At 36.8% G+C, this 14,336-nt stretch overlaps 1 pseudogene; it reads left to right on the top strand.

The window, feature by feature from the left end:
• The first annotated feature begins 12,560 nt into the window (after positions 1-12,560).
• On the top strand, positions 12,561-13,694 carry LOC150030189 (uncharacterized; annotated as a pseudogene).
• The last annotated feature ends 642 nt before the right edge of the window (positions 13,695-14,336 follow it).

The raw sequence follows: 14,336 nt of genomic DNA, 5'->3' as shown, positions 1-14,336 counted from the left end.
CATTTCAAATCAACACCAAGAACTTATTCTCAAATGAATCCATTGAGCTACCAAGGGGACCTTATAGACCTGTAGCTCGAAGCTCCAATGGTACGTGAATAACTGACTAAACTTTTTAGTCACGGGATCCACCATTCGTTAACTGCTAGGCACTCAACTAAAGACTGACAGCTAAACTCTCCTTACCACAGATATATTAATGTGTCCATCTTAACCAATCAGCAGTGTGACAACCCTTCACAGATCGTTCGTAAGTATAGCTGGGCCAATAACCGTTATGCTCCTGTAGTTACATCTGTCTCCTTTGGTACCACTGATCCCTCTAATGAATATAAGTCATAGTCCTACTATGACTGAGTCTTCTCTTCCAACGAAAAGTTGTGGCCACTATGTTCAAGCCCCGAAATCAGCCCTTAAAGGAGCAATCTCTCTACTTATCCCTACTTTGAGAAAGGAGTGAATTCCATCTAGTGGATTGAGTTCTCAGCTCTCAGATCAGACAAGTCCCCAGAAAGGTAGGCATGTTGAGTTGGTAATCTGGCCACTCTCACCCATACTAATCAAAGGACCGCCCTCAAAGGCAAGAGTTCCCAAAACACTTAGAATTGAGGTCGTGTCACCTATGGTTGTTTAGGTGAGATGCAAGTCTCTAGTATCAATATAAAGTCTAGTCATCTCGTTGTCAAAGTCTTATACAAACTCTTTGTATAGGACACCTCTGCTTGCACATCTTCACATGAATGGTTAGGATCTACCGTCTGTAGTAGTTTACAACTCTTGCAAACCTCTACAAAGCGGACCGTATCTGTAGTGTCACTAGGATCAGGTATCTCACCTTAATCCTTATACTACAGACCTATTTAGGTTATCACTTAAGGCATGATCTACTTGTATATCACATATACATGCTTAAGTTCACATAAGATAACCAATGAGCTTTGTTTATTGGATATGAGTGAATGCCAGAATTAAATAACACTTATTTTATTCATTGAACAATGTGTATCTTTATAAAACAACGAGACTCTGGGAGAGTTAGGACACCAATCCCAAGAATCTTCCACTTGTCCTAATGACTCAGGAGACTAACGTACAATAAAATATAAAAATGTACAATATACAATAAACTAGGACATACCCCAATATCATCTCCCACTTGTCCTAGACAAGCATGTCCCGTAGACCCAGACTCTCCAGGTGACCCTCGAACACTTTAGCCGTGAGAGCCTTTATAAAAGGATCAGCAACGTTGTGCTCCGATGTGATCTTTGTGACTATCACATCACCGCGATGCACAATCTCCCTGATCAGGTGATATTTTCATTCTATGTGCTTACCCCGACGATGACTCCGAGGCTCCTTGGAATTTGCCACGGTCTCGTTGTTATCACAATACAGTGTGATCAGCAAATCCATATTTGGAACAACTTTCAAATCTCAAAAGAACTTCCTCAGCCAAATAGCCTATTTAGCTGCTTCACAAACCGCTATGTATTCGGCTTCCATAGTGGAGTCCGTGATGCATCCTTGCTTGATGCTTCGCCAGACTACAGCCCCTCCATTCAGATGAAATACTGACCCCGATGTCGATTTGCGAGAATCTCTATCGGTCTGAAATTCAGAGTTCGTGTATCCTATAAGGATCAAATCCTTATCTCCATACATAAGCATGTAATCCCTCGTTCTCCAAAGATACTTGAGGATCGTCTTGACCACCGTCCAGTGATCAAATCCTGGATTGGACTGATACCGACTGACAATCTCTACTGTACAGCAAATGTCGGGTCTAGTGCACAACATCGCATACATCAAGCTTCCTACAAAAGAAGCATAGGGAATCCATCTAATCTCCTCAACTTCATGAGGTGTCTTAGGACATTGATCCTTAGACAGAATGATTCCATGCCTAAAGGGTAACAAACCCCTCTTGGAATCCTACATTTTGTACCTGATCAATATTTGATCAATGTACGATGCCTGAGACAGGGCTAACCATTTTTTCTTGCGATCCCAAATGATCTGAATCTCGAGAACATACTGTGCCTCACCCAAATCTTTCATTTGGAATTGGGCAGCTAACCAACTCTTAATGTCAGTCAGATACCCTACATCATTCCCAATGAGTAGGATATCATCTACATACAGTACCAGGAAAGCTATTGAGCTATTGATGATCTTCTTATAAACACAAGGCTCATCAATGTTCTGGTCAAAGCCAAACGACTTTACAGTAGTGTCAAAACTGATGTTCCAATATCTAGAAGCTTGTTTCAGCTCATAAATGGACCTATTAAGCTTGCAAACTCTTTGCTCTTGACCTGGAACTACGAACCCCTCTGAATGACTCATATAGATTGTCTCCTCAAGATTACCATTAAGAAAGGCAGTCTTGACGTCTATTTGCCATATTTTATAATCATAAAATGTGGCTATGGACAGAAGAATCCAGATAGACTTCAACATGACAATAGGTGAGAAAGTTTCCTCATAGTCAACTCCCTCAACCTGGGTATAACCCTTTGCCACGAGTCTAGCCTTAAAGGTATGCACCTTTCCATCTACACCTCTCTTTCGCTTAAAGATCCACATACACCCTATAGGTCTTACCCCATCAGGTGGATCAACAAGCTCCCAGATGTTATTGAAGTACATAGACTTCATTTTCTGGTTCATGGCCTTAACCCATTCATCTTTGTCAACATCCTCCATTACTTTCTTAAAAGACAACGGATCCTCGATCGCATCATTCGTAATGATGTTTTGGGCTTCAGTCAAACCCATGTAGTGATCCAGTGAGTTTCTAACCCTCCCACTACGTCAAGGCAGTCTCAAATCTTGAGTTGGTTGACTAGACGTCCCAACCTCAATAACTCTTGTTGATCTGTCGGCCTGTTCAACAACTCTTATTGAACACTCAACAGTCTCAGTCTCACTTAAGATCTCACATAAAACGAGCTTACTTCATTGCTTATGATCCCTCATGTGATCTTCTTCCAAGAAGATAGCATTAGTGGAAACAAACACTTTGTTCTTACTCGGATCATAGAAGTATCCTCCTCTCGTGTCCTTAAGGTAGCCTACAAAGAGGCAAACCTTCGAATGTGGTTCTAACTTCTTTGGGTTAGTCACTAGCACATGTGTCGAACAGCTCCAAATCCTGAAGTGGTGTAAACTACCTTTACGACCTCTCTATAACTCAAAAGGTGTTTCAGAAACACTTTTCGAAGGAACATTGTTCAGGATATAACATGCAGTCTGCACTGCATAACCCCAAAACGAGTCTGGAAGATGAGCATAGCTCATCATAGATCGAACCATGTCCAACAAGGTCCTGTTCCTCCTTTCAGATACACCATTTTGTTGAGGTGTACCATGGGCCGATAGTTGGGACGCAATCCCATGTTTTATCATATAGTTCTTGAATTTGAGGTCCATATACTCTCCACCACGATCAGATCGTAGTGCTTTTATCTTCTTACCTAATAATTTTTCAACTTCAGCCTTATACTCCTTGAACTTGTCAAGGGCTTCAGACTTACGTTGCATTAGAAAGAGATACCCAAACCTTGAATAATCATCTATGAAAGAGATGAAATATTCATACCCACCTTGAGCTCTAACATTCATCAGACCACAGAGGTCTGAATGTACAAGCTCCAAGGCTTCCTTGGCTCTGTAACCTTTTCCAGTAAAAGGTCGTTTAGTCTTCTGACCTTCGAGGCATGATTCACATACCTGCAAGGAGTTTTCTTCTAAACTCTTTAGAAGTCACTTTGCACCAACTTCTCAATCCTATTGAGGTTGATGTGACCTAACCTTAGATGGAAAAGATGAGTGTTTTCCTTTGGAAAAACCTTTGGTCTTTTAGCTGTTGTTGTCGTACTGAACATTTCAGCGTTAAACAAGGCTTTTATGACTAACGACCTTAGTACATATAAGTTATTTTCCATTGAACCATAACCAATCTCCATTCCATTCTTGAAAATAAACACTTTATTCTCATTAAAGGAGATGGTATAGCCTTGTTCAATGAAACAAGAAACCGAGATTAAGTTCCTCTTAATATGAGGAACTACAAAAATATTATCCAGTAAAAAATAACATTTCTTGTCAACAAATAACTTCAGCCTCCCTACAGCAACAGTTGAAACAACATCACCAGTACCGACTCGAAGAGTCATCTCTCCTTGTGGCAACGTTTGTCAGACTGAATCCTTGGTAAGAGAAACTGACATGATTGGTAGCACCTGAATCTAGGATCTAGGAAAAATCATCATTCTCTACCAGGCATGTCTCCAAGACCAATAAAGCATATTTACTATCTTGTATCCTCTTTTGGAGAGTAGTGGGATCGAGGTCGTTTGCCATGAAATTCGTTTCACACAATTCTTTCCACTATAAGTAATCGGTCATTTTTAAAAGCTTTAAATGGAAATACTAGCAATTTGCTGAAAAGAAAAACACATTGACCTGAAGGAAAAGTCGACATGCACAGCAGAATTGAGAATCAATTTTACTCTAATTGTCTAAAATAAACATGCAACCCTAAAAGAATTAATTAGGGTTATTTTGAAATAAGACCTTTGAAGCTCCTGAAACTCATCTATCTCCACCCCTAACACGAACGGACCACCACTAGAGCTGACCTACTATTCTCTGGACTCAGAACCTGGTTGTGGGACCTGATGGATGAAGAACCCGAGAGAGAAAAAAGATGGAAATATAAGAAAGAATTTTTTTTTATTGGGTTTGGAATTTTCTTTTTGGCCCAATTTTATAAAACTATTTTGAAAAAAATCCAAAAGTTTTTAATCTAAAAACACAAGCTGATATTTATAGAAAAGGGTCATGCAAAATTGCATGAAATAAGTTCATAAAATCCCAACACCTAGAATCTACTATCTTAGTAGGCTTAATGTCTCCATTATAAGCCAACACCTAGCCCACTATTTTGTTAGTGGAATTATCCAACAAAAGTTTGGATTTTCCCACTAACTTTAGTCAAAGGGCAAAATAGTCATTTGGTCAAAGTCAATATTTTGACTTTTTATGATTTTTTCCGTGTTGACTAATTTTGACCTCCCGAGCATGAATCCGCATTCATTTTCTTGAGATTCAAATCACATTTGAATATAAAGTCGGTCAAAGTTTGACTTTTTAAAGTCAAAAGTCAACTCTTTGACTTTTTACATCTTTGACCATTTCTATTATTTCCAAGCTTCTGTATATGAACGTAATCATATTCTTGATATTTAAATCACATTTAAATGTTAAAGTTGTATCTCTAAACTAAAAAATCGACCACTATATCACATATACTTGTCGGTTTCTCTCTCTTCACCTAATTCGAACAATTTGAATTATTCTATCATACTGTTCTAAGTTTATTCCATATGAGCTAGTAGGGGAACCTAATGAACCTATAGATCATGGGCGCCAACGATCCGAGATTAGCTGACTAAACTCTTTAGATGGAGCTAATCAACGTTCGTTAACTAACGGGTCATTCCATTATAGTCCCGTAGCTGCACTCCCCTCACTATAGATGTATTTGTGTCCATTTGATATAACCATGATTAATAAGCTAATCATTCACAAGTTGTTCGTAATCTCGGCTGGGTCATAAAAACCATTTTACCCCCGAGACTACATCTTATTCCTTAAGTTCCATTGATCGTCTAATGAACAATTGGTTTAAGGTCCAACCTATAAACTGAATCCCTCTCAGGGCAATGAGAGGGTGGAGCCCCTTGTTCAAGACCTGGATTCAGTACTAAAGGGAACAACCTATCTACTATCCCTATAACGGGTAGGAGTGAATTCCATCTTGCACCCTATGTTCCCAGCTATCTACCTGATCTTACCCCTGAAATGGGAGGCTTATTGGGTCAGCGATAATGAGCTGCCCTCACCTATGCAGATCTAAGGATAATTCCGAGTGAACAGGAGTTCATAGTTAGCTCAGGATTAAGATTAAGTTACCTAGGTCATCAATTAACGAAATACTCAGTTTTATACATTAAACGGCATTTAAAACGTAAAAGTGACTATTTCATGGTTCAGTCTTATGTAAACTCTTTACATAGAATGCTCCCATTTTCATGTCTCCACATGAACGGTTTAGGATCACATCGTTTGTATTAACTACAAAATGGGCCACATCCATAGTGTCCCCAGAATAAGGCGCCCAACCGTATTCATATACTATAGATCATTTTGGCTATATATATTTGAACTTGATCCACATTTATGTCACTACATAAAATTCAAACTTAAACTTAATAGCCTCAGAACCTTAGTTTATTGGATTCATGAATATAAAATCTAAATTTACTAAAGATTTTCAATAACTTCTTTATTGAACAAGAATATGATATTACAAACTACGAGTTTTAGGACATAAAATCCAACAAACTCCCACTTGGACTAAAACTCCTAATAGGATCAAACGATGTTAAATTTAACTATGAGAAATTAATATTACATATGAGTATAATAAACATATGAATACAATAAACTAGGGCATTCATGCCCAACATAATCTCCCACTTGTTCTAGTTTAGAAACATCGTAGACTTAAACTCTATAGGTGACCCTAAAAAACTTTAGCCGTGAGGGTTTTTGTAAAAGGATTAGTAGTGTTTTGCTCAAAAGGTATCTAGGTCACTACAACATCACCACGGTGTACGATTTCCCAAATAAGGTGGTACTTGCGTTCGATGTGCTTTCCTTGTTTATGGCTTCGAGGTCTCAATCAGTCATTAGTACCAGAACAACTCTTGCTCCTATAACGACTAGTCATCATTGATTTGGCCAAGAGATCATTAACTTGCTTAACAATCTCCCATAAGTGTGACCCGCCATTTTAAGCCCTAGAGGTCCGTCCCAAAAGGCCAATCCGAAGGGAAAAAATCCGATTGTGGAAAAACCTAAAGCAACCCTATCCATTTCTGGAGTTCACCTTGATATTGACCAACTACATAAAATCCATCCGAATGGGGACACTCAAAGGCGACACGAGGGAGTACAAAATGATCTCATGGTGTGAACCAATGACAGAGACCATAGAACGTGTTGACACACACCCTTCACCCACTTACTATAAACACTCTCTCCGTCCACCTTGATATTCACTCATGAAAACACCATCAGAAGGGAGATGCTCCCAGGGCACCACGAGGCCAAGCATGAATCTTACGGTATGAACATACAGGGAGAAACATGAGTGGAATCATATACATATCAGATATGCCTCTTCCTCCTACTGAGTATTTTATAATCTAGGGTTTAGCTTACTTAGAAAAAATACGGCTAAGGATTTTAACTAAATGACTTTTAGGTTTTCCCAAGAGTAACTTTCACCTTGGATGGTTAAACAACTTTTGATCATCATCCATTAAACTCTTTAACAGAATCTTTGACCAAATTGTTGCATGCTTGTTGAAAATCTATCTAATTCACCTTTTCAAGTAGGTTTCCAGGTAGGGGTGTTATATTTTCGTCAAGTTAAGAATCTCAGCCTAGCCAGAACCGCCTTAGACAAAAGTTCCCTTATAAATAGGTTTACAACAAATTTAATCTTTTATTCCAACCAATTTAATCCTATTAAACCGATTTTAAAAGATTAATCTAGGTTGCTAAACTCTTTAGAACCACTTGAACTTAGGTCTATCTCAATCTAATTTTAAAACCCTTTTTAAAAAAACTTGAGTTCACCCTAAGTCCGCATGTAACTCTGAATTATTGATTTTAGGTCTAATTTCCTTTATAACAATTATAAACGGAAACTAACACCACAATGCTATGAAAACACATGCAAGGCATTCATAACGATTATAAACGGCCTAAGTGTCATGCTCAATGTATTGTCCATTCATTGCTTCTTCTTTTATATAACACTTATACAAAAACAGCAATGAAACAAGCAAAACATGCTTCCATTCACCCTTAGACTATAACATTTATAATAAAAGGATGATGCATGATAATGCTCACTGCATGCAAAATATAACTCTTATATTTCATGATTCATGCGCATGCTTTCAAGTAATTTCTTCATGCAATATTATAACATTTATAATACATGATGCATGAATAATTGCACAACCTAAGGTGGGTTTTAAACTATATGTCAAACACTTTGGCATATAAGTACCATACATCACATGTATAATAAACCAATGTTGATGAACCGGGTGAAATTACCTTAAAACCACAAATTAAAGCTAACTAAAGACAAGGAGTCTCTAATTCAAACAGGCGAACCGGGTCTTGAACACCCCGCGATCGTCTACACGATAAAACAAACGTTTTGCTCTATCGCTTACCAGCGCTTCCAGTGTTAAACAATTATTCAGCAAATACTACACGATCGTTTAGACAAACCTAAATTATCGTTTAGCTATTACTACATGATTGTGTACCTTTTACTAGGCGATGAAGCCTGAAGTACACGATCACTTAGCATGCCCCGCACAACGCCCGCCTTTCGCGATCATCTAAATGACTATGATGCCGCGAAGCACCAACACTTCTACGATCGCTTAGCTAGCGCCTCCGTATCGCATACGCGTGATCGTGTAGGTAGTAACTAAGTGATGAAGCTTACTAACTACACGATCGTCTAGCACGCGCCTTTTACTAAGCGATGAGCATCACATTCTCCCATTACGATTGTCTACCTCAAGCGCCTATGCGATCGGGTAACCAACGTTATACGATAGAGTAAATGATTGACCCCACCGTTTAGCATTAGCTAAATGATCATTTCATAAATACTACACGGTGTTTAGAAAAATTTAAATGATCGCTTAGTTAAATCCCAACGATCGTCTACTTGAAGCTACACAATACGACCAATGCTTGGTTTTCTTCTTCGTTGAGAACCGCATCTCCATGCTTCGAAGCTTCATCATGAACGACTCAACTTATTCAAACTCTTTGAGTTACAAACTCGATTGCAAAGTTAATTACGCCCAAAAACACAGGGGCCTTTACAATTAACACTTTGTAATTACAGAAAGCTTTAACTAAAGGCAATTGAACTCGAAATATTCATCAACTCAACCACAAATGCAGAAAACGCTTAATCAAAAATGCAGAAACCCACCGCGACTGTAAAATGAGTTCAAAACAGAGTTGTAATTTGGAATATCATAACAACCTGGCTTTGACACCAATTGAAGGAAATCAAACTCGAGATTTTCATGAGCAGCGAAAAATAGATCATTCCAAATTACAATCATGAATGAACATTACAAATATAAACAAAACATACAGTTATGCAATTGTTACAGAAATTACAGCATGAACAATCAAATAAATGAACAAGGCAAAAGCTACAAACATTTGTAGACTCATCTCCATGCTTCTTGCTCACGAATGCTTGAACACAGCAACCTCAAACGCTCGAACAACACGACCGCTACACTACACAAACACTTTGCACTCATCCTCAGTGGTCGCCTCAATCACAAACACTCCAGTAAGAACACGAACGGCCTCCACAGAACCTCGACGGCATAGAGTTGAGTATAACACCACCAAGAAGGTTACCTTGGTATTCTCGGTGTGAGAATCTAGAGGGTGGGCTCTGTGTGGACTTAGTATGAGGCAGATGAAGGAAGAAAGAACAATCATGTACACGATTGAGCAAGTGGGAGAAGACAAAAACTTATCGCATAGGTCGATGCTCAATCGTTTAGCTAAAGCTAAGCGATCATCTAGTAAAAGCTAAGTGATCGCTTAGCTTATCGCATAGCTCATTGTCTGTCGCCTACAAACACTACACGATAATTTAGCAAACTGTCGCTTAATAAATACTGCACGATCGTTTAGCTCGCCCAAGCTGTCGTTTAGTAAATCTATATTTACTTGACAAGTTTTCGTGAGATGTTTTTCCGAGAGAGAATCTCAAAACAATTTTTTAACATTTGCAAAAACTTATTAAAATTAGGAAAACTATTTTCCTTTTATCTCATGGTTATTATAAACCACCAATAATCTCCCACTCAATTGGTTATTAGAGAAAAATACTTAATTATCCAATAATTAATATTATTATAAATATAAATAATAACCAACTTATCCTACTATATTTATAACCTATAGTTTTAATATTTCATCTCATGAAACATATAAACCATAGTTCTTTTTCTATTCCATGGTACTTAATGTAAATCTCATTTACATCAATCCTCCATTAGATGTATCTCATACATGATACCGATTATATCATATATAATTAAAATACCTCTTGTCAATTTGAACACTTCAAATCAACACCAATAACTGATCCTCAACTGAATCCATTGAGCTACCAAGGGGGCCTTATGGACCTGTAGCTCGAAGCTCCAACAGTACATGAATAACTAACTAAACTTTTTAGTCACGAGATCCACCATCTGTTAACTGCCAGACACTCCACTAAAGACCGACAATTGAACTCTCCTTACCACAAATATATTATGTGTCCATCTTAACCAATCAGAAGTGCGACAACCCTTCACAAATCGCTCGTAAGTACAGTTGGGCCAATAATCGTTATGCCCTGTAGTTACATCTAACTCCTTAAGTACCACTGATCCCTATAATAAACGTAAGTCATAGTCCTACTATGACTTAGTCTTCTCTTCCAAAGAGAAGTTGTGGTCACTATCTCCAAGCCCCAGAATCAGCCCTTAAGGGAGCAATCTCACTACTTATCCCTGCTTCGAAAAATGAGTGAATTCCATCTTGTGGATTGAGTTGCCAGCTCCCATATCAGACAAGTCCCCAAAAAGGTAGGCATGTTGAGTTGGTAATCTGGCCACTCTAACACATACTAATCAAAGGACCACTCTTAAAGGCATGAGTTTCCAAAATACTCAGGATTAAGATCGTGTCACCTATGGTCGTTTAGGTGAGATGTAAGTCTCTAGCATCAACGGCGTTATATATAGAGTCTAGTCATCTCGTGGTCCAGGTCTTATACAAACTCTTTGTATAGAACACCCTCGCTCGTACATCTCTACATGAATGGTCAAGATCTACCATCTGTAGTAGTTTACAACACTTGCAAACCTCTACAAAGCGGGTCGTATCCGTAGTGTCACAAGGATCAGGTATCTCACCTTAATCCTTATACTACATACCTATTTAGGTTATCACTTAAGGCATGATCCACTTGTATATCACATATACATGTTTAAGTTCACATAAGATAACTAAGGGGCTTTGTTTATTGGATATAAATAAATGCAAGAATTAAATAACATTTATTTTATTCATTAAACAAGGTATATTTTTATAAAACAACGAGACTCCGGGAGAATTAGAACATCAATCCCAACAAGAATGTTAGATTTAGGTTCTTATTCTTCTTCAAATGATGAAGCTATAGAGATTTTTTTATGCTGATTTGAAGGAAAAAATGTATTGATTGTAAAAAAGTACTTTCAAAGTGTTCTTAGATAAAAGTAGTGAAGAATAATTTTTAATTTAGGACTACAAGATCAAATTCAAAGTCTCTTGAATTCGAATGTTTGCAAAAAGGCTGCAAATGGTATGTTAGGGCATCTCAATATAAGAACAATGAGATGTGAATGCTTATGAAAATTTTTGAACATGACTTTCCATTGAACACAACTCAAGGTTGTCATAGACAAGCTTCTTCATCGGTAATTGGGAATTGCTTGATAGATGATTTTAGGTTCATGTCTACTGATCAATCCATTCCTAGAGACATTATCCATAAGGCTCGTACAAAACTTGGAGTTAATATAAGTTATCAAAAAGCTTTGAGGGCAAAATAACACATAGTAAAGATATTAAAAGGAGATGCAGTTGAATCATACACTTTGATTTCAAAATTTTTTGAAAAGTTGAGTGAATGAGTCCAGGTATGATCCATTCTCCTTAGCAAATTTCTAGCTCTTTCTATTGTAAATAGAAATTGATATAGACAACTATCACTATCTATCAGTGATATTTGTCTATCACAATCTATCTTAGATAGATAGGGATAGTTGTCTATCATTGTCTATCTTAGATAAAAAAAACCATAGACATCTATAGTGTCTATCTATACAGTTTTGTTACTATTTATGCTGATAGAAATGTTTTTATGTATTTTTACAGGTACCTACACTACTTTAGAAATGGATGATAATGGTCATTTCAAGTTTTGCTTCATGGCTTTTAGTGCATCAATTAAGGGTGGAAGTATTGTAGACCTATCATACATGTTGATGGCGCATTTTTGAAGTGTAAGTTTGGTGTCATCAATAGATAGTAACAATCAAATCTTCTCTTTTGCATTTGATGGTTTTGAAAATGACACATCATAGACATGGTTTTTTGAAACATACAAAGTAGTTTTGTGGAATGAAAGAATTTAGTCATTGTTTCTTATAGGCATCTTAGCATTCTTAAAGAAGTTTTAAGAGTGTTTGCTAGTGTTGAGTACTGTGTGCATGCAGCATCTCTTAAGAAACTTGAAACTTCATTTTAAGGATCCATTGCTTGATAATTATTTCTTTAGTTCTGCTAATGCCTACACTAGTGATGATTTTGTGTACCACATGAGATGCATGGAGTCAATCTACCCAAACATTAGAAGTTATCTTAGTAGTGTTAAGTTTGAAAGGTGGTCTTAGGCATATTCACGAAGAAGAAGGTATGGAATGATGACGTCGAATGTTGTAGAAAGTATAAACTCAATGTTTAAGGATGTTAAAGAATTACCCGTGGCTAGCTTTCTTAGTTCAATCAAAGTTATATTGCAAAAGTGGTTTTATGATCAAAGTAAAGCTACTTTTGTAATGAAAACTTCTTTGACTTATTAGGCTAAGAACATATTACAACGAAAACACAAAAAATCAAGAAGTTTCTTGGTAAGAATTCTGTCTTTTTCTTATTATCTATCTATCACTATCTACCTCAGATAGACACTGATAAAGGACTATCGTTGTCCATCTTAGGTAGACACCGATAGTGCTCTATCTCTATCCATCTTAAATAAACACTAATAGTACTTTATCTCTGTCCATCTCAAATAGACACTAATAGTGCTCTATCTCTGTCCATCTCAAATAGACTCTGATAGAGGACTATCACTGTCTATTTTAGATAGACACTGATAGTTTTCTATCTCTGTCTATCTCAATTCGAAGTAATCAATAGGTAGACTCAGATAATCAAGTATGTAAAATGTCTATCTTAGATAAACAATGATTACCTTTTTCCTTGAATACTTGTTAATACTAATTACCTTTCTCGTATTCATCTATTAGGTTGATCCAATTAGCAACATCGAATACAATATAATGGATGGAGATAAATAACTCATAGTGAAGCTAGACTTGGGATCTTACAGTTATTGAGTATGGGATCTTGAGGAAATTCCATGTGCACATGCACTTGCTGTTCTCCAAATGCTTAATTTAGATACCTATTCTTATGTAGCTGGCTTTTATTATAAAAGAACATTGTTAGTAGCATACATTGGTTGTGTTAGACCTATTGGAGTTCAATTAGATTGGAGAGCTGAAGATGATGTCATGAAAACATTACCTCCTATTGTTAAACGTCAAGCTGGAAGGCCTACAAAACAAAAAATTTCATCTGTAGATGAATTTAAAAGTTCACCAAAATGTAATTGTAAAGGCCACAGTAGTAGGACTTGCAAACTTCAACCAATTAATCAAATTATATAATCATTATTTTTTCATTGTAATACATATATAGACAAATGGATTGACATTAGAGTTTATAAATGATATTTTCTGATTTATTCTGTTCTTGAGTTGTAAATGTTTTTAATAGTACCTTACTCTTAAGTCGTTATATATCAATCATATGCATAAAAACTGGAAGAAGCACAAGAACTATCAGTGATAGGCACAGAAAGTGTCTATCTAACTCTATCTTCTGATATCAGATAGGTGAACTTTAGCAAGAAAATCAATAGATAGACATAGATAGACAACTATCTATGTTTATCACTGTGTATATAGATTATGACATCTATCTGAGATTCAGATAGACAACTATCAGTGTCTATCTGAATCTATCATTAGATAGATCTAGATAGATCCAGATAGATGCAGATAGTTTTAACATTGTCTATCACTAAATATACAGGCCATGATTGTTTTCCTAATTGTACATCACACATTCATTGCAATTACGTCCCCCCTCTTCTAAGTCAAATCCTTAAATGATAAAACTTTATCATTCATTGAAGTCATCTATCCTTTAAAAACTCATTCATTGAAGTCTATCACTGTCTATCTAGACAATAATATTATTCTATCTCCATCTATCTTAAATAAATAATTATTGAACTTTGTCGCTGT

Source organism: Benincasa hispida, unplaced genomic scaffold (assembly GCF_027475165.1).
Source record: "Benincasa hispida cultivar pf3 unplaced genomic scaffold, pf3_genome.v1.1 HicScf476, whole genome shotgun sequence".
NCBI classification, from domain to species: domain Eukaryota; kingdom Viridiplantae; phylum Streptophyta; class Magnoliopsida; order Cucurbitales; family Cucurbitaceae; genus Benincasa; species Benincasa hispida.
This window is presented reverse-complemented; position numbering and strand designations above follow the sequence as displayed.